This window comes from Phyllobates terribilis, unplaced genomic scaffold (genome assembly GCF_046119375.1).
Source record: "Phyllobates terribilis strain yellow unplaced genomic scaffold, ASM4611937v1 Scaffold_1__5_contigs__length_1240528914, whole genome shotgun sequence".
Lineage (NCBI taxonomy): Eukaryota > Metazoa > Chordata > Amphibia > Anura > Dendrobatidae > Phyllobates > Phyllobates terribilis.
The window spans coordinates 660830740-660856601 of record NW_027362761.1 but is presented as its reverse complement, the minus strand read 5'-3'; the positions used below and the strand labels follow the sequence as shown (position 1 = coordinate 660856601).

The 25862-nt window shown below is 53.3% G+C and overlaps 1 protein-coding gene across 2 annotated transcripts in view; it reads right to left on the bottom strand.

Moving 5' to 3' along the window:
* Nucleotides 1-25862, bottom strand: part of PIGG (phosphatidylinositol glycan anchor biosynthesis class G (EMM blood group)) — a 287774-nt gene that overhangs the window by 259548 nt on the left and 2364 nt on the right. The gene's annotated exons all lie outside the window — the stretch shown is intronic.

The following is a 25862-nucleotide window of genomic DNA, read 5'->3' as shown; positions in this document are numbered from 1 at the left end:
CTCCCAGAACAGAGCATGGTGTGATGAAACATGAAATGGCAGCCATCTTTTGATCTAAACAAGCTTATGTAAGGTGAAATAATACATTTTGTGGGTCTTTTCTCTTAATCTCCTATGTCTATGGCTCTCCTCAACAGCTCCATCCACCAAGGTCACATTGCACCACAGACTGTCCAGGAGTTGGCGGATGCTTTAGTCCAGGTCTGGGAGGAGATCCCATAGGAGACCATCCGCAACCTCATCAGGAGCATGCCCAGGCGTTGTAGGGAGGTCATACAGGCACGTGGAGGCCACACACAATACTGAGCCTCATTTTGACTTGTTTTAAAGGACATTACATCAAAGCTGGATCAGCCTGTACACTCCCTGACATAAGTTATGTCGCTTATCCATGTTATGTAAATAAAAGCTTAGAACCTGATGCTAAATTCATCCATTGGTTTTATAAATTACTCTTTTGAACGCTGAAACCCTCCCAAATTTGGTTTAGGTTAAGAAAATAAATTGGCATCAATGCTGAAATATTGATCATTTAATGAACACAGAATGGTCAGATTTTGGCAAAACAAAAGTTGTCGCCCACAGAAAGTAATGTGATATTCAAACAAATAATTATCTTTAAATACAAATATATGTTGCATAACATTGGTGAATGGAGTTGTGGTGCTATTAGAGTCATATTTAATATTTAGTGTGACTTCCATGAGCTTGAAGGACTGCATCCATGCGGTTCAACAATGATTCATACAATTTATTAATGAAGTCATCAGGAATAGCAGAGAATGCCGTCTTACATGCCTCCCAGAGTTCATCTAGATTCTTTGGTTTTGTCTTCCAAGCTTCCTCTTTCATCCTACCCCAAACCTGCTCAATGATGTTCATGTCTGGTGACTGGGCTGGCCAGTCCTTGAGCACCTTGATCTTTTTTGCCTGGAGGAACTTTGTTGTACAGATGGATATATGAGACAGAGCACCATCCTACTGCAGAATTTGACCCCTTTTATGATTTGGAATGTAAGAGGTAGCTAATACTTCTTGATATTTTAGGCTATTGATATTGCCTTCCACCTTGCAAATGTTTCGCACACCCCCATACTGAATGCAACCCCAGACCTTGATCTTTCCATCACCAAATTGTAATGCACACACCCAGACTGACTGGCGTGTGCGTGTTTATGTAGTGATTCCACTGTGCCATGAACCGGAGAGTGCCTGGAGGGGCGTTACTAAGTATCTGCCCGATCCGACCAAGGTCGCACGAGGGCATACGACGCCAGTGCACCAGAGAGGAACCGAGCAGAGGAACCAGGGTCTACTCTAGGTCAGACTCCGGATACGGCTGTTGACCCACACCGGGGAATACAGGAACAGACAGACTAGAGCGCAGGCTGGGTAGGGTCCAGTACAGACTGGAAGACAAATTCGAAACCGCAGACGCAGTGGACAGAGCTGAGCAAAGCGAAAACCGCAGACGCGGTGGACAGAGCTGAGCAAAGCGAAAACCGCAGACGCGGTGGACAGAGCTGAGCAAAGCGAAAACCGCAGACGCGGTGGACAGAGCTGAGCAAAGCGAAAACCGCAGACGCGGTGGACAGAGCTGAGCAAAGCGAAAACCGCAGACGCGGTGGACAGAGCTGAGCAAAGCGAAAACCGCAGACGCGGTGGACAGAGCTGAGCAAAGCGAAAACCGCAGACGCGGTGGACAGAGCTGAGCAAAGCGAAAACCGCAGACGCGGTGGACAGAGCTGAGCAAAGCGAAAACCGCAGACGCGGTGGACAGAGCTGAGCAAAGCGAAAACCGCAGACGCGGTGGACAGAGCTGAGCAAAGCGAAAACCGCAGACGCGGTGGACAGAGCTGAGCAAAGCGAAAACCGCAGACGCGGTGGACAGAGCTGAGCAAAGTGAAAACCGCAGACGCGGTGGACAGAGCTGAGCAAAGCGAAACCGCAGACGCGGTGGGGACAGGGCTCTGTTCACACGGAACAGACTAGAAGGGAAAGGCAGAACCAGATACCCACAGGGTACTTGCAGAGAAGTAGCGAGTGGACCACAAACTCACAAACGGAAGTACAGTGACAACGAGCAGGAGTTAGGTACGAGTTCAGACTCTGCAGAAAAAGGGAAAGTACGGACAGAGAAAAACAAAACAGGCTAGGAGAGTATTCAGACAAGAACAGGCACAGCAGCAAGATACAGGAGCGGGTTCACACAGGCCTGGAAATACAGCCTCCAGGATAGGCAGAAGACAACAGGCTAGAAGATAAAACAGACAGGACACAGTTCAGACACGTGAACTGATACCGAAGGCAGGAAACAAACGGGACCTGGCATATCAGTGACCAAAGGCCAACTGACAGAACACAATGCTCAGGCAGGGATTCATTGGAGCAGCTGGGTTAAATACCAGATGACAGACAGCAATAGGCTGAGGACGCACAAGGGGTGTGCCTGCAGCAGGTACAAAAAGCAGGAAGTGATCGGGCGCCGCCCTTAAGCAGCAGACACAGAGGCAAACAGACAGCATGGAGGGAAGCCAGGCTAGAAAACTGGACTGGAGATAAAGTGCGCGCTCTTGCACAGTGGGAGATGGACCACTATGCAAGGACGCCGCCAGGTATGTTACCCAAATTTAACTGGTTTTCTGGGTATATTTTGGATGCATACGGGCTCCAGTAGGTCTCCTGAAGTATTTGTGGCGGCTGTGGTGTAATTCTACAGAAGATTCATCAGAAAAATCCACCTTCTGCCACTTTCCCAGCGTCCATGTTTAGCAGGCTGTGGGACTTTGCAAATGCCACACGGTTTTTTATTTGCCTTTTGTTTAGTGCTGGCTTCTGGGCACCGATTCGACCATGGAGGCCATTTCGAGACAGAATCCTACAAACAGTTCTAGTTGACACAGGGACTTGAGGTGACCAGGCCTGTTGGAGCTCTGCTGCAGCGGAAGAGGGGCTTGCTTTGGATTTTCTAACCAACAAACATTCCTCCTGAGCAGTTGTCTTGCGGGGTCTGCCGGACATGGGCTTGTCCAACACATCTCCAGTCTCTTCAAATCATTTTTTTTTATTCTTTGTACTTGATGCAGAGACACATTAAAGGTGCCAGCCACCTCTGCAGTGGATCTGGTCTTCAGCCTCTTGATAATCAAGGCTTTGGTCGCAGGGTGGATTTTTGGCATGTTGTCAGAGCTCAAGTTGCAGTTCAAGTGAAGGTCTGGGGAGCTGGGTTTCTTTTTATACACACCCATTAATTAACCGATCATTTGCACTCATCAGACCGGAAGCTGCACATGGGACGTACTTAGACGTTCTAACATGACAACGATTCCAAACACAAGGCCAAGTCGACCTGTCATTGGCTACAGCAGAACAAAGTGAAGGTTCTTGAGTGGCAATCTTCTTCTCCTGACAACAATAACATTGAGCCACTCTGGGGAGATCTCAAGCACGCAGTTCATGCTAGACAGCCCAGGAATTTACAGGAACTGGAGGCTTTTTGCCAAGAAGAATGGGCAGCTTTACCATCTTAGAAAATAAAGAACCTTATCCACAACAACCACAAACGACTTCAAGCTGTCATGGATGTTACAGGGGGCAATACACGGTATTAAAGAACTGGGGTATGTGAACTTTTGATCAGGGACATTTGAATGTTTTTGGTTGTCATTAAGATTTAAATAGAGAAAGCACAGTAGTTTGACAATAAATGGCTTCACCCAAGCAATTACCATGAGTGGAGAAAAAGTTTTTTTGTTATCATTCAAATTCTCTGAAACAATGCCAAGAAAGGAAAAATTCTGCTGGGGTATGTAAACTTTTGAGCACAACTGTATATGTGCACACACACACACACACTACCGTTCAAAAGTTTGGGGTCATTTAGATATGTAAGTATTTTTTAAAGAAAAGCACATTTTTTTTTTCAATGAAGCTAACATTAAATGAATCAGAAATACACTCTATACATTGTTAATGTGGTAAATGACTATTCTAGCTGCAAATGTCTTGTTTTTATTGCAATATCTACAGTACAGACCAAATGTTTGGACACACCTTCTCATTTAAAGATTTTTCTGTATTTTCATGACTATGAAAATTGTACATTCACACTGAAGGCATCAAAACTATGAATTAACACATGTGGAATTATATACTTAACAAAAAAGTGTGAAACAACTGAAAATATGTCTTATATTCTAGGTTCTTCAAAGTAGCCACCTTTTGCTTTGATGACTGCTTTGCACACTCTTGGCATTCTCTTGAGTGTCAACAGGTTGTCACTGGAAATGGTTTCACTTCACAGGTGTGTCTTGTCAGGTTTAATAAGTGGGATTTCTTGCCTTATAAATGGGGTTGGGACCATCAGTTGTGTTGTGCAGAAGTCAGGTGGATACACAGCTGATAGGAGTCACCTGACTCCTGTGCTCGCAGTCTGTCTTACCCCTGCAACCAGAGGTACGGCCCCGGCAGTTCCGGAACCCTTGTTCTGATAGTACTTACACCCCGGTCATCCCCCTTACACCCAAACAGGCTCTAACCAGAGTAGAAAGAGAAGTGGGAGGCCCCGCTGCACAACTGAGCAACAAGACAAGTACATTAGAGAGTCTCTAGTTTGAGAAATCGACGCCTCACAGCTCCTCAACTGGCAGCTTCTTTAAATAGTACATGCAAAACGCCAGTGTCAACGTCTACAGTGAAGAGGCGACTCCGGGATGCTGGCCTTCAGGGCAAAGTGGCAAACAAAAAGCCATATCTGAGACTGGCTAATAAAAGGAAAAGATTAATATGGACAAAAGAACACAGACATTGGACAGAGGAAGATTGGAAAAAAGTTTTATGGACAGATGAATCAAAGTTTGAGGTGTTTGGATCACACAGAACATTTGTGAGACGCAGAATGTAGCATCGGCGTCTCTGCCCCTTACTAGGCAGAGACGCCGTCCCTCTCACCTCCCCGCTCCTGTCGCGGCGTCCTCCAGCGCTTCTCTCCCCGCTGCTTCCGGCACGCGCTCCTTCCCCAGCAGTGTGCTTAGGGCGCGCGCGCGCTCCCCCGCTCTTAAAGGGACCGCGCGCGCCGTCCTAAGGAGTCCCCGGCCTATTGCCGGAGGACCTCCCATTTATAAAGGCACCTCCTCCAAAATGGAGGTGCCCGAGCTATGTTGTTTGCACTGTGTCTCACCTGTGCTTCAGCCCTCAGGTTCCGCTGCTAGCCTGACTTCTCGTCCTGCCTGCCAGCCTGTTACTTGCCTTGTCCGTCAGACCGCTCACCTGGGAGCGTCTACTACTTACCTGGCTTGTCTGCCAGTCCGCTCACCTGGAAGCGTCCTTCAGTTTCCTGCCTGTCTCCTGCCTCGTCTGTCAGACTGCTCACCTGGGAGCGTCCACCAGTTACCTGCTTGTCTCCTGCCTCGTCTGTCAGACTGCTCACCTGGGAGCGTCCACCAGTTACCTGCCTGTTACCTGCTGTCTCCGTCAGCCCGCTCACCTGGGAGCGCCCGCCAGTTACCTGTCAGGTATCCGCCTCGCCTGTCTACCCAGAGACTGTCCCGGTCACTTGTCGTGACCACCTGCCCGTCTACCCAGAGACTGCCCCCGTCACTTGCCATGACCACCTGCCTGTCTTCCCAGAGACTGTCCCCGTCACCTGCCGTGTCCACCAGCCCGCTTACCCAGAGACTGTCCCCGTCACTTGCTGTGACTACCTGCTTGCCCTCTCTGGGAGTCACCCGCTTCCTTACAAGGACTTCCCCCTTGTATTGCAGCTCAGAGGTTCCACCTCCCGGACCCGTAACAGTTAGCTCGGGCCATGGAACTCGGTGGCACCCAAGCTCCCTCGCTCTCTGACCTATACCATGAAGTCTCCCGTCAGAGATCCCAGCAGGAGTCCATCCTGAACCACCTGCGGAATGTCAACTCCCGCCTGGACACACTGACTGCTCCACCAGCTACCACCGCTAGTGTCACGACTCGCACCCCGGCAGCGCCGCTGCCCACCAATACAATGGCATCCTGCCCCGGACCCCGGCTGTCTGCACCTTCTCGCTTCGGAGGCGACCCCGCTCAAGCTCGGAGCTTCATAAACCAGTGCACCCTGCACTTTGAACTCCTGGCTCACCAGTTTATCTCTGACCGGGCCAAAGTGGCATTCATCATGTCCCATCTCACTGGGGAGGCACTGGCATGGCTTAACCCCCTGTGGGAGAGAGGGGATCCCCTGGTGTCAGACCTGTCGTCTTTCCTCACTGCTTTCGGGAGAGTCTTCGATGAACCGGGACGAAAGACCTCATCTGCCTTCTCTTTGCTACGTCTCCGTCAAGGGAGTCTCACCGTGGGCCAATATGCCATACGGCTCTGCACCCTCGCTTCTGAGCTTGCCTGGGATAATGAGGCCCTGGTGTCCGTCTTCTGGGAGGGTCTTTCCGGTTGGATTAAAGATGAGCTCGCCGGTCGGTATATTCCTACCACCCTGGATGACCTGGTGTCACTGGCTACCCGGATTGACATCCGGTTTCAAGAACGCACCAAAGAGACCACCCGTGAGAGAAGGTTTCCCCGCCTAGCTCCTACTTTCCAGAAACCTGTCTCCTCTTCTGTCACTCCCCGGGCGCACTCACCCGAGCCCATGCAGATCGACCAGACCAAGATGGTCAAATCTCGCCAAGAGTCTCGCCGAGCCGAGGGGAGCTGCTTCTATTGTGGCAGTAAGGAGCATCTGATTCGTTCCTGCCCGGAGAGGCCGGGAAACTCCAGTGTCTAGGACCGCTCGGAGAGGTCGCCCTAGACAAAAATAAATCCTCTCCAACCCTGACTTTGTCTGTATCTATCTCCTGGGGAGAGAACCGTCACTTTGAACTCGCCCACCTGGATTCTGGTTCCGCTGGAAATCTCATCTCCCAGTCCCTGGTTGAGAAATACCGTATTCCCACCAAGTCTCTAGCTGAACCTTTGTCGGTCGCCTCCGTGGATGGAAGACTCCTTCCGGTGACCATCCTGCTCGCCACGGAACCCATAACCCTGCAGGTGGGAATGCTGCACTCTGAGGTAATCTCTTTCCATGTGTTGCCCGGACTCTCCCACTCCCTATTGCTAGGTCTACCTTGGCTCCAGACACATGAACCCGTGTTGAACTGGCATTCTGGTGAAGTACTCCGGTGGGGGCCGGTCTGCCATAAGACCTGCCTGGTTCCGGTCCGTCCGGTTCGTCCTCCACCTACCCCAGCTAATTTACCCGGTCTTCCGGCTCCTTACTGGACCTATGCTGACGTCTTTGGTAAGAAGGAAGCAGAGACATTGCCACCTCATAGGCCATATGATTGCCCGATCGACCTGGTACCTGGCGCCACTCCACCCCGTGGGCGTATTTATCCGTTGTCTGCGGCCGAAACCCGGGCCATGTCTGAGTACATAGAGGAGAATCTGGCCAGGGGATTCATCCGGAAGTCTACTTCCCCGGCTGGAGCCGGATTCTTCTTTGTCAAAAAAAAGAATGGCTCGCTACGCCACTGTATTGACTATAGAGGACTCAATCAGATCACGGTTAAAAATAAATACCCCCTTCCGCTCATCTCGGAATTATTTGATCGCCTTAAAGGCGCCAGGATCTTTTCCAAGCTGGATCTACGTGGAGCGTATAACCTGGTCCGTATCCGTCAGGGAGACGAGTGGAAAACGGCATTTAATACCCGGGACGGACACTATGAGTACCATGTGATGCCCTTCGGTCTCTGCAATGCTCCCGCCGTCTTCCAAGAACTGGTCAACGACATCTTCCGTGACCTTCTTTACTCCTGCGTGGTGGTATACCTGGACGACATCTTGGTCTTCTCTCCGGATCTTCCCTCACACCGGAGGGATGTTCGTCAGGTCCTGCTGAAGCTCAGGCAGAACCACCTCTATGCTAAATACGAGAAGTGCCTTTTTGAGCAGACCTCTCTTCCATTCCTGGGCTATGTTATCTCCCAGACAGGTTTGCGAATGGATCCCGAGAAGCTCTCTGCTGTCCTAAAGTGGCCCCGTCCGGAGGGCTTGAAGGCGATAACAGCGATTCCTGGGCTTCGCTAATTACTATCGTCTCTTCATTCCTCACTTCTCGTCTATTAAAGATGAACTCACCGGTCGGGACATTCCTACCACTCTCGACGACTTGATTAAACTTGCCACCCGGATTGACATCCGGTTCCAGGAGCGCGCGAGGGAGGTCACCCGTGACAGGAGGATTCCACGTCTAGTCCCTACCTCTCAGAGACCCGTCACTCTCCAGGCACACTCACCTGAGCCTATACAGGTCGACCAGACCAAGATGGTCAAGACCCGTCAAGACTTACGTCGTGCCGAGGGGAGCTGTTTCTACTGTGGCAGTAAGGAGCACCGGATCCGTTCCTGCCCTGAGAGGTCGGGAAACGCCTGTGTCTAGGATCGCTCGGAGAGGTCTCCCTAGACAAAAGTAAACCCTCTCCATCCCTGATGCTGTCTGTTTCTATCTTCTGCAGAGAGAACCGCTATTTTGAACTGGCTCAACTTGACTCTGGAGCTGCTGGAAATCTCATCTCTCAATCCCTGGTAGAAAAATACCACATTCCCACCAAACCTCTGGCCGTACCTTTATCTGTCGCCGCCGTGGATGGGGGCCTCTTACCACATCCCATCCAACTCATCACCGAATCTCTGACTCTACAGGTGGGAATGCTGCATTCCGAGAGCATCTCCTTTCATGTTCTGCCTGGACTCTCTCACGCACTATTGCTTGGCCTGCCTTGGCTCCAGAGACATGCACCCGTGCTTGACTGGCAGACCGGAGAGGTCCTTCGCTGGGGACAGGACTGCCATAAGACTTGTCTAGTTCCCGTTCGTCCTGCCCGTCCTTCTCCTACCCCAGCCAATCTGCCCGGTCTTCCGGTTCCCTATTGGTCTTATGCGGATGTCTTCAATAAAAAAGAGGCAGAGACTTTACCTCCTCATAGACCATACGACTGCCCAATCGACCTGATGCCCAGCTCTACTCCCCCCCCCGTGGGCGAATCTACCCTTTGTCCGCTGATGAAACCCAGTCCATGTCTGAATATATTGAGGAGAACCTGGCCCGGGGATTTATCCGGAAATCTACCTCCCCGGCGGGAGCAGGCTTCTTCTTTGTCAAAAAGAAGGACGGCTCACTGCGTCCATGTATAGACTATAGAGGCCTAAACCAGATTACTGTGAAGAATAAATACCCCCTTCCGCTTATTCCTGAATTATTTGACCGTCTGAGGGGGGCTAGAATCTTCACCAAACTGGATCTCCGTGGGGCGTATAACCTGGTCCGTATCCGTCAGGGGGATGAGTGGAAGACGGCATTCAATACCCGGGACGGCCACTATGAGTACCTTGTGATGCCCTTCGGTCTCTGTAACGCTCCTGCCGTCTTTCAAGAGTTGGTCAATGACATTTTCCGTGATCTTCTCTACTCGTGCGTGGTGGTGTACCTGGACGATATCTTGGTCTTCTCTCCGGATCTTCCTACTCACCGGAGGGACGTTCGTCAGGTCCTGCTAAGGCTCAGGCAGAACCACCTCTACGCTAAATATGAGAAGTGCATCTTTGAGCAGACCTCTCTTCCATTTCTGGGCTACATAATCTCTCAGACAGGTCTACAAATGGATCCTGAGAAACTGTCTGCCATCCAGAAGTGGCCCCGACCAGAGGGGTTGAAGGTTATTCAGCGGTTCCTGGGCTTCGCCAACTATTACCGCCTGTTCATACCGCACTTCTCTTCCCGGACCGCCCCTATCTCTGCTCTCACCCGTAAAGGTACGAACCCCAGAGAATGGCCGCCCGAAGCAGAGGAGGCATTTCTTTCCTTAAAACAGGCCTTCCTCTCCGCCTCGGTGCTGCATCGTCCGGACGGCAACAAACAATTCTTCCTAGAAGTTGACGCTTCCTCCTCCGGAGCTGGGGCGGTACTTACCCAAAAATCTTCTTCCGGAAGAAAGGTAACCTGCGGCTTTTTCTCCAAACTTTTCTCCTCTTCTGAGCGCAATTATTGTATAGGAGACCGAGAATTGTTGGCCATTAAGATGGCACTGGAGGAGTGGCGTTACCTGCTCGAGCGGGCTCTCCACCCGGTAATAATTTACACTGACCACACGAACTTGGCATATCTCCAGAGCGCCCAGAGACTTAACCCGCGCCAAGCCCGGTGGTCTTTGTTTTTTGCCCGCTTTGATTTCATTCTTCATTTTCGTCCGGCTGACAAGAACATCAAAGCTGACGCCCTGTCCCGATCCTTTCTCGTGTATGATCTTGAGGAGGAGCCTAAACACATCATCGATCCCGCCAGAGTAATGCAGGTAGCCCCCGTGGGTCTTAATAGTCTCCCTCCCGGTAAGACGTTCGTAACGGAGTCCGATTGGGAGAAGATTCTACACTGGGGTCACTCGTCTAAGCTAGCTGGGCACGCCGGTCAGAAAAAGACCCTCCAGCTTATTACCCGGCACTACTGGTGGCCTACCCTGCGCAAGGATGTAATTGACTTCGTTTCTCCCTGTGTGTCCTGTGCCCGCAACAAAGTTCCGAGACACCTGACTACCGGCCGCCTTCTTCCTCTGCCTGTGCCTGCTGCCCCGTGGCAACATATAGCTATGGACTTCATAACAGATCTCCCCGTCTCTGCCGGTTGTACAGTCATTTGGGTGGTCGCTGACCGCTTTTCCAAAATGGCTCATTTTATTCCCCTGCCAGGCCTCCCGTCTGCTCCCGAGCTAGCTAAAGACTTTATCCGCCACATCTTCCGTCTCCATGGTCTGCCTCTCCACATCGTGTCGGATCGTGCGGTTCAGTTCACCTCACGCTTCTGGAGAGCCACATGTAAACTGCTCGACGTCACCCTGGACTTCTCCTCCGCTTACCACCCACAGTCCAATGGTCAAGTGGAGCGGATCAATCAGAATTTGACCAGTTACCTCCGGCACTTCGTTAATGCCCACCATTCAGACTGGGTGGATCTCCTACCATGGGCCGAGTTCTCTTACAACAATCACGAGACCGAATCTTCTTCTACATCCCCGTTTTTTGTAGTCTTCGGTCAGCATCCTCGGATCCCTTTTCCTGTCTCCACCTCTGTGGACAACCCGGCTGCGGAATCTCTCGTTAGCAAATTTTCCTCCATTTGGGAGAGTACCCGATCCGCACTCCTTCAGTCGTCCGAACGGATGAAAAGACACGCTGACAAAAAACGCCTGGATTCCCCACAATTTCGTCCCGGAGATAAAGTCTGGCTCTCATCCAAATATGTCCGTCTCAAGATTCTTTCCTATAAGTTAGGGCCTCGGTTCATCGGCCCACTGGAGGTTATCAAACAGATCAACCCGGTGGCCTATAAATTGAAACTCCCGGCCAACTTACGGATCCCTAACTCCTTCCATGTATCTCTTCTCAAACCCGTGGTACTTAACTCCTTTTCCAAGTCTACAGGTACGCCTCCTGCTCCAGTTTCTGCTGAAGACGAGTTTGAGGTAGAGAACATTCTGGCCACCAAAAGGGTAAGAGGAAAGACCTTTTTTCTAGTGGATTGGAAGGGGTTTGGTCCTGAGGAGAGAACATGGGAGCCCCGGGAGAACATCCATGCCCCTCTCATCCTTGCTAAATTTTTGTCTGGCCTAAAAAAGGGGGGGCCTAAAGGGGGGGTACTGTAGCGTCGGCGTCCCTGCCTCCTGCTAGGCGGGGACGCTGTTCCCCTCACCTCTCTGCTCCGTGCCCGGAGGCTTCCTCCCGCTCTGCTTGCAGCGCCCGCTCTCCCCCGGTCACTGTGCTTAGGGCGCGCCCGCTCCCCCTCTCTTAAAGTGGCCGCGCGCGTCGCCCTAAGGAGTCCCCGGCCAATGGCCGGAGGATCCCTCCATATATAAGGCACCTCCTCCAAAATGGAGGTGCCCGAGCAATGTTGTTGCACTGTTCACTACTCTGCTTCAGCCCTCAGGTCCCGTTGCCAGTTACCTGCCAGTTACCTGCCAGTCTCCTGCCTGATTCCTGCCTGTCATCCGCTTTCCTGCTTGCTAGCCTGAGGTCCGACGGTCTGCCTTCCGACACCGGTCAGTCTGTCTATGGACCAGCTTGCCCGCTCACCTGGGAGCGCTCACCTGCTACCTGCCTGATAGCCTACCTGGAGGCTCCGCCGTCACGTGCTGTGACCACCTGCCAGTCCAGAGACTCTTGCCCGCTCACCTGGGAGCGCTCACCTGCTACCTGCCTGATAGCCTACCTGGAGGCTCCGCCGTCACGTGCTGTGACCACCTGCCAGTCCAGAGACTCTTGCCCGCTCACCTGGGAGCGCTCATCTGCTACCTGCCTGTTAGCCTACCTGGAGGCTCCGCCGTCACGTGCTGTGACCACCTGCCAGTCCAGAGACTCTTGTCCGCTCACCTGGGAGCGCTCATCTGCTACCTGCCTGTTAGCCTTCCTAGAGGCTCCGCCGTCACGTGCTGTGACCACCTGCCAGTCCTGAGACTCTCGCCTGCTCACCTGGGAGCACTCATCTGCCATCTGCCTGCTAGCCTACCTGGAGGCTCAGCCGTCACAGGTCGTACCTGCCCGTTTACCCAGAGACTGCCCCGGTCACTTGCCGTGACCTCCTGCCCGTTTACCCAGAGACTGCCCCGGTCACTTGCCGTGACCTCCTGCCCGTTTACCCAGAGACTGCCCCGGTCACTTGCTGTGACCTCCTGCCCGTTTACCCAGAGACTGCCCCGGTCACTTGCCGTGACCTCCTGCCCGTTTACCCAGAGACTGCCCCGGTCACTTGCCGTGACCTCCTGCCCGTTTACCCAGAGACTGCCCCGGTCACTTGCCGTGACCTCCTGCCCGTTTACCCAGAGACTGTCCCGGTCACTTGCTGTGACCTCCTGCCCGTTTACCCAGAGACTGACCCGGTCACCTGCTGTGACCGCCTGCCTGTCTTCCCTGGTCGCCACCCGCTTCCTTACAAGGACTGCCCCCTTGTATAAGTTGCTCAGAGGTTCCGTCTCCCAGACCCGTTACAGTGCGGCTTTTTCTCTAAAATCTTCTCCTCCTCTGAGCGCAATTACTCCATTGGAGACCCGAGAACTGTTAGCCGTTAAATTGGCGCTGGAGGAGTGGAGTTACCTGGTTGAAGGGGCTCTATACCCGGTGATCATCTACACGGATCACAAAAACCTGGCATATCTCCAAAATGCCCAGAGACTTAATCCACGTCAGGCCCGGTGGTCTTTGCTTTTTGCCCGCTTCGATTTCATCCTTCATTTCCGCCCGGAGGACAAGAATGTCAAAGCTGATGCCTTGTCCCGATCCTTCCTGTCCCCCGACCAAGAGGAGGAGCCTATGCACATTATCGACCCCTCCAAGGTGATGAATGTGGCCCCCCTGGATTTGACTCGTCTTCCACCCGGCAAGACATACGTGGCGCCTCCTGACCGTGAGAAGGTTCTTCACTGGGGTCATTCTTCTAAACTTGCTGGCCATGCCGGACAAAAAAAAGACCTTCCTACTCATTTCCCGGCATTACTGGTGGCCTACCCTGCGTAAGGATGTGGTAGACTTCGTCTCTGCCTGTTCATCTTGTGGCCGCAACAAAGTTCCCAGACACTTACCAGCCGGTCATCTCCTGCCGCTTCCCATACCTGTTGCCCCGTGGCAACACATCGCTATGGACTTCATTACCGATCTTCCTGTCTCTGCCGGGTGTACTGTCATTTGGGTGGTCGCGGACCGCTTTTCTAAAATGGCCCACTTCATTCCCCTGCCTGGTCTTCCGTCTGCACCTGAGCTGGCTAAGGACTTTATCCGCCATATCTTCCATCTTCATGGCCTACCCCTCCACTTCGTGTCGGATCGAGGGGTTCAGTTCACATCGCGCTTCTGGAGAGCCACATGTAAACTGCTGGACGTCACCCTGGACTTCTCCTCCGCTTACCACCCTCAGTCCAATGGTCAAGTGGAGCGGATCAATCAGATCCTTACCAGCTACCTCCGGCACTTTGTTAATGCCCACCATTCTGATTGGGTGGACCTCCTCCCTTGGGCCGAGTTCTCTTACAATAACCACGAGAGCGAGTCCTCTTCCAAATCCCCGTTCTTTGTTGTCTATGGCCAGCACCCCCGGATTCCGTTTCCCGTCTCCGCCTCTGTGGACAACCCTGCCGCGCAGTCTCTTGTCAGTGAGTTTTCTACCATTTGGGAGAGTACTAGGTCCGCACTTCTTCTGTCCTCCGAGCGGATGAAGAGATATGCTGATAAGAGACATCTGGATCCGCCTCATTTCCGTCCGGGAGACAAGGTTTGGCTCTCCTCCAAACATGTACGGCTCAAGATACCCTCCTACAAGTTAGGTCCTCGCTTCATCGGCCCATTCGAAATCCTCAGGCAAATAAATCCAGTGGCCTACAAATTAAAACTCCCGGCCACCTTACGGATTCCTAACTCCTTCCACGTATCTCTCCTCAAACCCGTTGTCTTTAACTCTTTTTCCAATAATCCAGGTGCCCCTCCTGCTCCGGTTTCCGCTGATGACGTCTTTGAGGTAGAGTATTCTGGCTTCCAAGAGGGTAAGAGGAAAGACCTTTTTTCTGGTAGATTGGAAGGGGTTTGGTCCTGAGGAGAGAACTTGGGAACCCATGGAGAACATCAACGCCCCGCTTCTCCTTGAAAAATTTCTTTCTGGCCAAAAAAAGAGGGGGCCTAAAGGGGGGGGGTACTGTAGCATCGGCGTCTCTGCCCCGTACTAGGCAGAGACGCCGTCCCTCTCACCTCCCCGCTCCTGGCGCGGCGTCCTCCAGCGCTTCTCTCCCCGCTGCTTCCGGCACCCGCTCCTTCCCAGGCAGTGTGCTTAGGGCGCGTGCGCTCTTAAAGGGACCGCGCGCCGTCCTAAGGAGTCCCCGGCCAATTGCCGGAGGACCTCCCATTTATAAGGCACCTCCTCCAAAATGGAGGTGCCCGAGCTATGTTGTTTGCACTGTGTCTCACCTGTGCTTCAGCCCTCAGGTTCCGCTGCTAGCCTGACTTCTCGTCCTGCCTGCCAGCCTGTTACTTGCCTTGTCCGTCAGACCGCTCACCTGGGAGCGTCTACTACTTACCTGGCTTGTCCGTCAGACCGCTCACCTGGGAGCGTCTACTACTTACCTGGCTTGTCTGCCAGTCCGCTCACCTGGAAGCGTCCTTCAGTTACCTGCCTGTCTCCTGCCTCGTCTGCCAGTCCGCTCACCTGGAAGCGTCCTTCAGTTACCTGCCTGTCTCCTGCCTCGTCTGCCAGTCCGCTCACCTGGAAGCGTCCTTCAGTTACCTGCCTGTCTCCTGCCTCGTCTGCCAGTCCGCTCACCTGGAAGCGTCCTTCAGTTACCTGCCTGTCTCCTGCCTCGTCTGCCAGTCCGCTCACCTGGAAGCGTCCTTCAGTTACCTGCCTGTCTCCTGCCTCGTCTGTCAGACTGCTCACCTGGGAGCGTCCACCAGTTACCTGCCTGTTACCTGTCAGGTATCCGCCTCGCCTGTCTACCCAGAGACTGCCCCGGTCACTTGCCGTGACCGCCTCGCCTGTCTACCCAGAGACTGCCCCGGTCACTTGCCGTGACCGCCTCGCCTGTCTACCCAGAGACTGCCCCGGTCACTTGCCGTGACCGCCTCGCCTGTCTACCCAGAGACTGCCCCGGTCACTTGCCGTGACCGCCTCGCCTGTCTACCCAGAGACTGCCCCGGTCACTTGCCGTGACCGCCTCGCCTGTCTACCCAGAGACTGCCCCGGTCACTTGCCGTGACCGCCTCGCCTGTCTACCCAGAGACTGCCCCGGTCACTTGCCGTGACCGCCTCGCCTGTCTACCCAGAGACTGCCCCGGTCACTTGCCGTGACCGCCTCGCCTGTCTACCCAGAGACTGCCCCGGTCACTTGCCGTGACCGCCTCGCCTGTCTACCCAGAGACTGCCCCGGTCACTTGCCGTGACCGCCTCGCCTGTCTACCCAGAGACTGCCCCGGTCACTTGCCGTGACCGCCTCGCCTGTCTACCCAGAGACTGCCCCGGTCACTTGCCGTGACCGCCTCGCCTGTCTACCCAGAGACTGCCCCGGTCACTTGCCGTGACCGCCTCGCCTGTCTACCCAGAGACTGCCCCGGTCACTTGCCGTGACCGCCTCGCCTGTCTACCCAGAGACTGCCCCGGTCACTTGCCGTGACCGCCTCGCCTGTCTACCCAGAGACTGCCCCGGTCACTTGCCGTGACCGCCTCGCCTGTCTACCCAGAGACTGCCCCGGTCACTTGCCGTGACCGCCTCGCCTGTCTACCCAGAGACTGCCCCGGTCACTTGCCGTGACCGCCTCGCCTGTCTACCCAGAGACTGCCCCGGTCACTTGCCGTGACCGCCTCGCCTGTCTACCCAGAGACTGCCCCGGTCACTTGCCGTGACCGCCTCGCCTGTCTACCCAGAGACTGCCCCGGTCACTTGCCGTGACCGCCTCGCCTGTCTACCCAGAGACTGCCCCGGTCACTTGCCGTGACCGCCTCGCCTGTCTACCCAGAGACTGCCCCGGTCACTTGCCGTGACCGCCTCGCCTGTCTACCCAGAGACTGCCCCGGTCACTTGCCGTGACCGCCTCGCCTGTCTACCCAGAGACTGCCCCGGTCACTTGCCGTGACCGCCTCGCCTGTCTACCCAGAGACTGCCCCGGTCACTTGCCGTGACCGCCTCGCCTGTCTACCCAGAGACTGCCCCGGTCACTTGCCGTGACCGCCTCGCCTGTCTACCCAGAGACTGCCCCGGTCACTTGCCGTGACCGCCTCGCCTGTCTACCCAGAGACTGCCCCGGTCACTTGCCGTGACCGCCTCGCCTGTCTACCCAGAGACTGCCCCGGTCACTTGCCGTGACCGCCTCGCCTGTCTACCCAGAGACTGCCCCGGTCACTTGCCGTGACCGCCTCGCCTGTCTACCCAGAGACTGCCCCGGTCACTTGCCGTGACCGCCTCGCCTGTCTACCCAGAGACTGCCCCGGTCACTTGCCGTGACCGCCTCGCCTGTCTACCCAGAGACTGCCCCGGTCACTTGCCGTGACCGCCTCGCCTGTCTACCCAGAGACTGCCCCGGTCACTTGCCGTGACCGCCTCGCCTGTCTACCCAGAGACTGCCCCGGTCACTTGCCGTGACCGCCTCGCCTGTCTACCCAGAGACTGCCCCGGTCACTTGCCGTGACCGCCTCGCCTGTCTACCCAGAGACTGCCCCGGTCACTTGCCGTGACCGCCTCGCCTGTCTACCCAGAGACTGCCCCGGTCACTTGCCGTGACCGCCTCGCCTGTCTACCCAGAGACTGCCCCGGTCACTTGCCGTGACCGCCTCGCCTGTCTACCCAGAGACTGCCCCGGTCACTTGCCGTGACCGCCTCGCCTGTCTACCCAGAGACTGCCCCGGTCACTTGCCGTGACCGCCTCGCCTGTCTACCCAGAGACTGCCCCGGTCACTTGCCGTGACCGCCTCGCCTGTCTACCCAGAGACTGCCCCGGTCACTTGCCGTGACCGCCTCGCCTGTCTACCCAGAGACTGCCCCGGTCACTTGCCGTGACCGCCTCGCCTGTCTACCCAGAGACTGCCCCGGTCACTTGCCGTGACCGCCTCGCCTGTCTACCCAGAGACTGCCCCGGTCACTTGCCGTGACCGCCTCGCCTGTCTACCCAGAGACTGCCCCGGTCACTTGCCGTGACCGCCTCGCCTGTCTACCCAGAGACTGCCCCGGTCACTTGCCGTGACCGCCTCGCCTGTCTACCCAGAGACTGCCCCGGTCACTTGCCGTGACCGCCTCGCCTGTCTACCCAGAGACTGCCCCGGTCACTTGCCGTGACCGCCTCGCCTGTCTACCCAGAGACTGCCCCGGTCACTTGCCGTGACCGCCTCGCCTGTCTACCCAGAGACTGCCCCGGTCACTTGCCGTGACCGCCTCGCCTGTCTACCCAGAGACTGCCCCGGTCACTTGCCGTGACCGCCTCGCCTGTCTACCCAGAGACTGCCCCGGTCACTTGCCGTGACCGCCTCGCCTGTCTACCCAGAGACTGCCCCGGTCACTTGCCGTGACCGCCTCGCCTGTCTACCCAGAGACTGCCCCGGTCACTTGCCGTGACCGCCTCGCCTGTCTACCCAGAGACTGCCCCGGTCACTTGCCGTGACCGCCTCGCCTGTCTACCCAGAGACTGCCCCGGTCACTTGCCGTGACCGCCTCGCCTGTCTACCCAGAGACTGCCCCGGTCACTTGCCGTGACCGCCTCGCCTGTCTACCCAGAGACTGCCCCGGTCACTTGCCGTGACCGCCTCGCCTGTCTACCCAGAGACTGCCCCGGTCACTTGCCGTGACCGCCTCGCCTGTCTACCCAGAGACTGCCCCGGTCACTTGCCGTGACCGCCTCGCCTGTCTACCCAGAGACTGCCCCGGTCACTTGCCGTGACCGCCTCGCCTGTCTACCCAGAGACTGCCCCGGTCACTTGCCGTGACCGCCTCGCCTGTCTACCCAGAGACTGCCCCGGTCACTTGCCGTGACCGCCTCGCCTGTCTACCCAGAGACTGCCCCGGTCACTTGCCGTGACCGCCTCGCCTGTCTACCCAGAGACTGCCCCGGTCACTTGCCGTGACCGCCTCGCCTGTCTACCCAGAGACTGCCCCGGTCACTTGCCGTGACCGCCTCGCCTGTCTACCCAGAGACTGCCCCGGTCACTTGCCGTGACCGCCTCGCCTGTCTACCCAGAGACTGCCCCGGTCACTTGCCGTGACCGCCTCGCCTGTCTACCCAGAGACTGCCCCGGTCACTTGCCGTGACCGCCTCGCCTGTCTACCCAGAGACTGCCCCGGTCACTTGCCGTGACCGCCTCGCCTGTCTACCCAGAGACTGCCCCGGTCACTTGCCGTGACCGCCTCGCCTGTCTACCCAGAGACTGCCCCGGTCACTTGCCGTGACCGCCTCGCCTGTCTACCCAGAGACTGCCCCGGTCACTTGCCGTGACCGCCTCGCCTGTCTACCCAGAGACTGCCCCGGTCACTTGCCGTGACCGCCTCGCCTGTCTACCCAGAGACTGCCCCGGTCACTTGCCGTGACCGCCTCGCCTGTCTACCCAGAGACTGCCCCGGTCACTTGCCGTGACCGCCTCGCCTGTCTACCCAGAGACTGCCCCGGTCACTTGCCGTGACCGCCTCGCCTGTCTACCCAGAGACTGCCCCGGTCACTTGCCGTGACCGCCTCGCCTGTCTACCCAGAGACTGCCCCGGTCACTTGCCGTGACCGCCTCGCCTGTCTACCCAGAGACTGCCCCGGTCACTTGCCGTGACCGCCTCGCCTGTCTACCCAGAGACTGCCCCGGTCACTTGCCGTGACCACCTGCCTGTCTTCCGAGAGACTGCCCCGGTCACTTGCCGTGACCGCCTCGCCTGTCTACCCAGAGACTGCCCCGGTCACTTGCCGTGACCGCCTCGCCTGTCTACCCAGAGACTGCCCCGGTCACTTGCCGTGACCACCTGCCTATCTTCCGAGAGACTGCCCCGGTCACTTGCCGTGACCACCTGCCTATCTTCCGAGAGACTGCCCCGGTCACTTGCCGTGACCACCTGCCTATCTTCCGAGAGACTGCCCCGGTCACTTGCCGTGACCACCTGCCTATCTTCCGAGAGACTGCCCCGGTCACTTGCCGTGACCACCTGCCTATCTTCCGAGAGACTGCCCCGGTCACTTGCCGTGACCACCAGCCTATCTACCCAGAGACTGCCCCCGTCACTTGCCGTGACCACCAGCCTATCTACCCAGAGACTGCCCCCGTCACTTGCCGTGACCACCTGCCTGTCTACCCAGAGACTGCCCCCGTCACTTGCCGTGACCACCTGCCTGTCTACCCAGAGACTGCCCCCGTCACTTGCCGTGACCACCAGCCTATCTACCCAGAGACTGCCCCCGTCACTTGCCGTGACCACCTGCCTGTCTACCCAGAGACTGCCCCCGTCACTTGCCGTGACCACCTGCCTGTCTTCCCAGAGACTGTCCCCGTCACCTGCCATGTCCACCTGCCCACTTACCCAGAGACTGTCCCCGTCACTTGCTGTGACTACCTGCTTTCCCTCTCTGGAAGTCACCCGCTTCCTTACAAGGACTTCCCCCTTGTATTGCAGCTCAGAGGTTCCACCTCCCGGACCCGTAACACAGAACAACTGAAAAGATGCTGGAACAGTGCCTGACGCCATCTGTCAAGCAGGGTGGAGGTAATGTGATGGTCTGGGGTTGCTTTGGTGCTGGTAAAGTGGGAGATTTGTACAAGGTAAATGGGATTTTGAATAAGGAAGGCTATCACTCCATTTTGCAACGCCATGCCATACCCTGTGGACAGCGCTTGATTGGAGCCAATTTCATCCTACAACAGGACAATGACCCAATGCACACCTCCAAATTATGCATGAACTATTTAGGGAAGAAGCAGGCAGCTGGTATTCTATCTGTAATGGAGTGGCCAGCGCAGTCACCAGATCTCAACCCCATTGAGCTGCTGTGGGAGCAGCTTGACCGTATGGTACGCAAAAAGTGCCCATCAAGCCAATCCAACTTGTGGGAGAGGCTTCAGGAAGCATGGGGTGAAATTTCTCAAGATGACCTCAGAAAATTAACAGCTAGAATGCCAAAGGTCTGCAATGCTGGAATTGCTGCAAAGGGAGCATTCGTTGTCGAAAGCAAAGTTTGAAGGAGAAAATTATTCTTTCTAATAAAAATCATTATTTCTAACCTTGTCAATGTCTAGACTATATTTTCTAATCATTTTGCAACTCATTTGATAAAAGTATGAGTTTTCATGGAAAACACAAAATTGTCTGGGTGACCCCAAACTTTTGAATGGTAGTGTACAATATAATACACTAACCCTGTAAAATATATAACCCTGTATATATTTTATACATATATACAGGGTGGTCCAAAAGTAGGTGAACAGAAAGTGTAATAAGGTTATGAAGGGGTAGATTTATCAAACATGGTGTAAAGTGATACTGGCTCAGTTGCCCTTAGCAATCAATCAGATTCAACCTTTCATTTTCCAAAGGGCAACTGAGCCAGTTTCACAGATCTAGTTTTCACAGATAGATCTCCCCCAAATCTGTTTTCTTCTCAGATAATTCAGATAACACATAATGGCAAATAATTTAAATACAGATCAAAGAAAATGGATTTTAACAGAGTATTGGAAATCTCAAAATGCTGAAACCGTTAGAGCAAATTGGGTTGAAACATTTGGTACTCAAACCCCAAAGAGACAAACCATTTACCACATTCGTGACAAATTCAATGCCACTGGCTCAATCCTTAATGCTCCAAAAACTGGTCGACCCAAAACAGTCTGTACAGAAGATAATAAACAACTTGTTGCTGAAACATTTGTTCAGAGTACAAAAAAGTCACCAGAAGAGCCTCTTTGGAATTGGGAATTCAAATGACCTTTATTTCCAACAAGATGGGGCCCCTCCACATTATTCAAGAGTAATCCGCGAGTATCTTGATGAAACATTTCCTAATAAATGGATTGGCTGGCACGTTCACCAGACTTGACCCCAATGGATTTTTTCTTTTGGGGAGTACTCAAGGACAAAGTTTATAGTCGAAAATCAAAAAGTGTCAGTGATTTGAAAAATTACATAAGAAATGCATTTCAAGAAATTAATACCCAAAGAGACTTGTGCAAGAAAGTTTGTCGAAGCGTAAGAGGCAGACTTCAAATCTGTGCAAATTGTAATGGAAAACAGTTTGAGCACCTGCGATGAAAATATTTAAGGGCTTTTGTATTATTATTCAGAATAAAATGTAATTGTCAATGTTATGCTTGTGTTAGTAAATATAATTTTACATATAAATCAAAATAATGGTTATTATTTTAAGGCCACCTACTTTTGGACCACCCTGTATATTGTGACAAAGTCACTGGTAAAGTATCCTCCAGCATGTTATGTGCAAGGAGTGAGGCTGTGTTCACACGATGCGTATTTCATGCGTTTCCGCGGCGTTTTTGCAGTTGCGTAAACGCCGCGGAAACGCATGAAAAACGCATGGTAGAAGGGAAGCAATGTTCCCCAATGGAAATCCGCATGTGCTGTGCCCATGATGCGGATTTTTCCGCAGCGTTAACGCTGCGGTCAAAAATCCGCAGCATGTCAATTAATTTTGCGGAAACGCGGCGATTTCGCCGCCATTGACTTGCATTAGAACGCGCCAATTCCGCAAGACAGCATTTGTACTTGCGTTATTGGTGCGTTCTAATGTGCGGATGGTACCCGAGTGTGGAGGAGAGGAGAGTCTCATCCACACCCAGGTACCATTAAAAAAGCTGTAAAAGAAGAATAAAATAAAAAATAAATGTATTCTTACCTTCTGTCGGCCCGCGCACCGCTCCTTCTTGGTTCCCGGCACTTGCAGTGAGTTGTAGGACCTGCGGTGACGTCAGAGTCATGTGACGGGTCACGTGACGCTGACGTCGGCAGGTCTTTCAATTCAAAGTTGCCGGGAGAACGGAGTGAGCGGGACAGCGCGGGCCATCGGAGGTAAGTATATACACTCTCTCTGGTCACACTATATAAATCCATGCTGTTTGCATGGATTTATATAGTGTGACCTAGTTATCAAGCACTTTCCAGGTGATGCTAACATCGCCTGGAAAGCGCTTGTCAATCTGCATGCGGAAACGCATGTGAATCTGCATGTGGATCCGCATGTATTCTGCAGGAAAAACGCATGCACAATCTGCATGCGTTTTTTCTGCCAGGGAGATGCAGAAATGATGCAGAAATTTTCTGCTTCATTTCTGCATCGTGGGCACATACCCTTAAAAAGAAAAAGCAAAGGGTAGAATAGGCACCAAGCATAGTAAATAATCAAATATAGAGGCAGTGTATTGAAAACATAGTAGAAATTTTATTATAGAAAAGACATACAGCACCACTTAGTTAAAGATACAGTTAAAAAACATACAAGACAAGAAAAAGACGCATGGACAAAAATAGCCCCCTAGAGAATTCTAACAAGTGAATCCAATAAATATGGTGTGTATATAAATATCTATATCAAAAAATATATACATATCACACGTATCATGCAAGATCCAATAAGCGTCACGCATTGGTGACATCCCCTGCATTCCATTGTGAATCCACATGGTTAGTATTACACAGCTACACTTTTTCTATCATTGACTCCTGTAGCCTATCTGACATATCTTGAATTATCAGACATGCATTTATTTTTGGGAGGATACAGATATTTTTTCCTCCCCTGATATTTGAACTTTCTGCTATAGCTACATCCCTATAAATTATTCAGTAGGTATATTACAGTTGTCCATCAGTATTATTGGGTCTTATACATTACATTTATGTTATATATAAATCATTCAGAGGGCCTATTATAGCCGTTTGCTCACATTACCAGGCTTATTGGATCTTGCATGATACGTGTGATATGTATATATTTTTTGATATAGATATTTATATACACACCATATTTATTGGATTCACTTGTTAGAATTCTCTAGGGGGCTATTTTTCTCCATGCCTCTTTTTCTTGTCTTGTATGTTTTTTAACTGTATCTTTAACTAAGTGGTGCTGTATGTCTTTTCTATAATAAAATTTCTACTATGTTTTCAATACACTGCCTCTATATTTGATTATTTACTATGCTTGGTGCCTATTCTACCCTTTGCTTTTTCTTTTTGACTCATTTATTAGGGATCTTGGCACAGGTGTAGGTCTAATCATAAGGTGGTGCTGGGTTACAGATTTTTCAGGGAGGAGTTAAGTCTCCATTTCCAAAGGGCGTGTTTTTATGGGAACAACCATAGAGTGGGTGGGATGGGAGGTTATTCTCCATATCTCCTCCCCAGGGTGTGGTCTGGGGGAGGGAGGTTTAAATACTTGGCCAGCTGAGGCATTCAGTGCTCATTAAGTCTGGAGTGAGTTACTCCAGATCTGTTTATGTGGAGCTATCCTGAACCACACAGAGTATCCGCACTCTGAGCAGGCGGATCCCTGCCTCCTCAAAGACTTTGCTTTTGTGTTGCCATTTTCTTCTGTTTTTCCTGTTTGCCCAGCAGGCTGTGTTTTCTTTTTCGGACTCAGTGTTGGTTTATGCTGCATTTTTTAATAAACCAACCAGAAGTTTTAAAGAGACAGCGTACCAGTGTCTACCTCCGTGTGCAGCTGAGTGAGCGATCTACCACAGGTGGCGGTAGAAGTGCAGGCAAGATCCCCAGGAGGAACGTTTAACAGCTGAGGACAAACCGTATGTCCTGGGTTAAGCCAGGAAACGAAGACCGACAGTATGGAGGACCTGGTCAACCATCTTGTGCTAGCTCAGCAGGAGACAAGCAAGCTACTATTACAGCAGATCCACCAACAGGACCAGCTCAGACAACAGCAGTAGCAGATGGAATTGCTCGCTGAGGCGGTTCGGGGAAGGCAGACAGCCTCTCCCCCAACTCCAGGTGATGCCTCGAGCGTCCATAAAGCTTTAAGGCGAGCCATGCAAAAAATGACCCCGGGCGATGATGTGGAGGCATTTTTGACTGTGTTTGAGCGGGTGGCAGAGCGGGAGAAGCTACCGCCGGAGTAGTGGACGAAGCTGCTGGCCCCCTATCTGACTGTTGAGCCCCAAAAGGATTATTAGGACCTGGCCTTGCAGGATGCCCAGGAGTATACTAAACTTAAAAATGAGATACTGGCATGTGCCGGAGTGACTGTCAGTCAGAGCCTAAAGGGTCGACCACTGGGCATATTGCGGTGATAAACTCCCTTGTTCGCAAATGTTCGATCTCCTCCATCTTGTGCAGAAATGGTTGCAGCCAGAGTACTCCACCCCAGCCCAGATGGTAGAACGGATTGTGAGGGACAGATTTGTTCACGTCCTCCCTAGGCAGGTGCAGACCTGGGTTGCCCAGGGAGACCCCCGAAATGCGGATGACTTGGTCGGCCTCGTAGAAAGATACAAGGTGGTCGAGAGGTCCCTAAGGAAGCCGGGTGGTGCTGCATACCCATACTGGGGAACTCAGAAGGAGCTCGAGTCCCAAAAGAGGGGTGTTGGAGCCACTGGGGGGAGTCAGAGGTCCCAACGGGTCCCTGAGGGTCTGTAGAAAGGCGCTGGGAAAGACTTGATCTGCAGGAGGTGCCGCGGGCCTGGACACGTAGCAGCCCATTGTCCTATGACCTCTGAGCATATGGATTGCAGCGTTGGGAGGCGCTGTTCATACTACGCATACCCTGCCTGCAGTGTGGACTATCAGCCAGGTGAGGGGCCACAGTCATGCCCACTGACCATAAATGGGGTACTGGTGTCGGGACTTTTGGACTCCAGGAGTTTGGTGACTCTGGTAAGGGCCACACTTCCCCACCAGTTGATCCCTGGTAAACACGTGAGCGTGCGCTGCATCAACGGAGATGCCAAGGACTACCCTGTCGCCCAAGTGACTATAAAAATGAGCCGTGGTACCGAGTTCCATGAGGTCGGGGTAGTCAGAGACTTATTACACCCAATTATAATTGGGCGGGACTTCCGGCTGTTCTGGGACTTGTGGGGAAAGGCGTGGGTACCCACTTGCTCAGACCAGAGCCGGTTGGCCCACGAAGAATCCCCATGTGTGTCCTTGCTGGTGAAGAGCACGAGACAGGGACCCATGAAAATTAGAATCCTGAACTTGGGGTTTCTGGGGGGGGATTTTGGTACTGTACAAATGCAGGATCTTACTTTGAAAGTGGCATGGGACAATGTGGCAGTAATAAATGGGGTTGCCCAGGAGCAGGAGCGGACACCATTTCCTTATTTTTCAGTCAATGAGGATTGGCTTTATCGGGTCACTAAACAGAGAGGGGGAAGTGCTAGA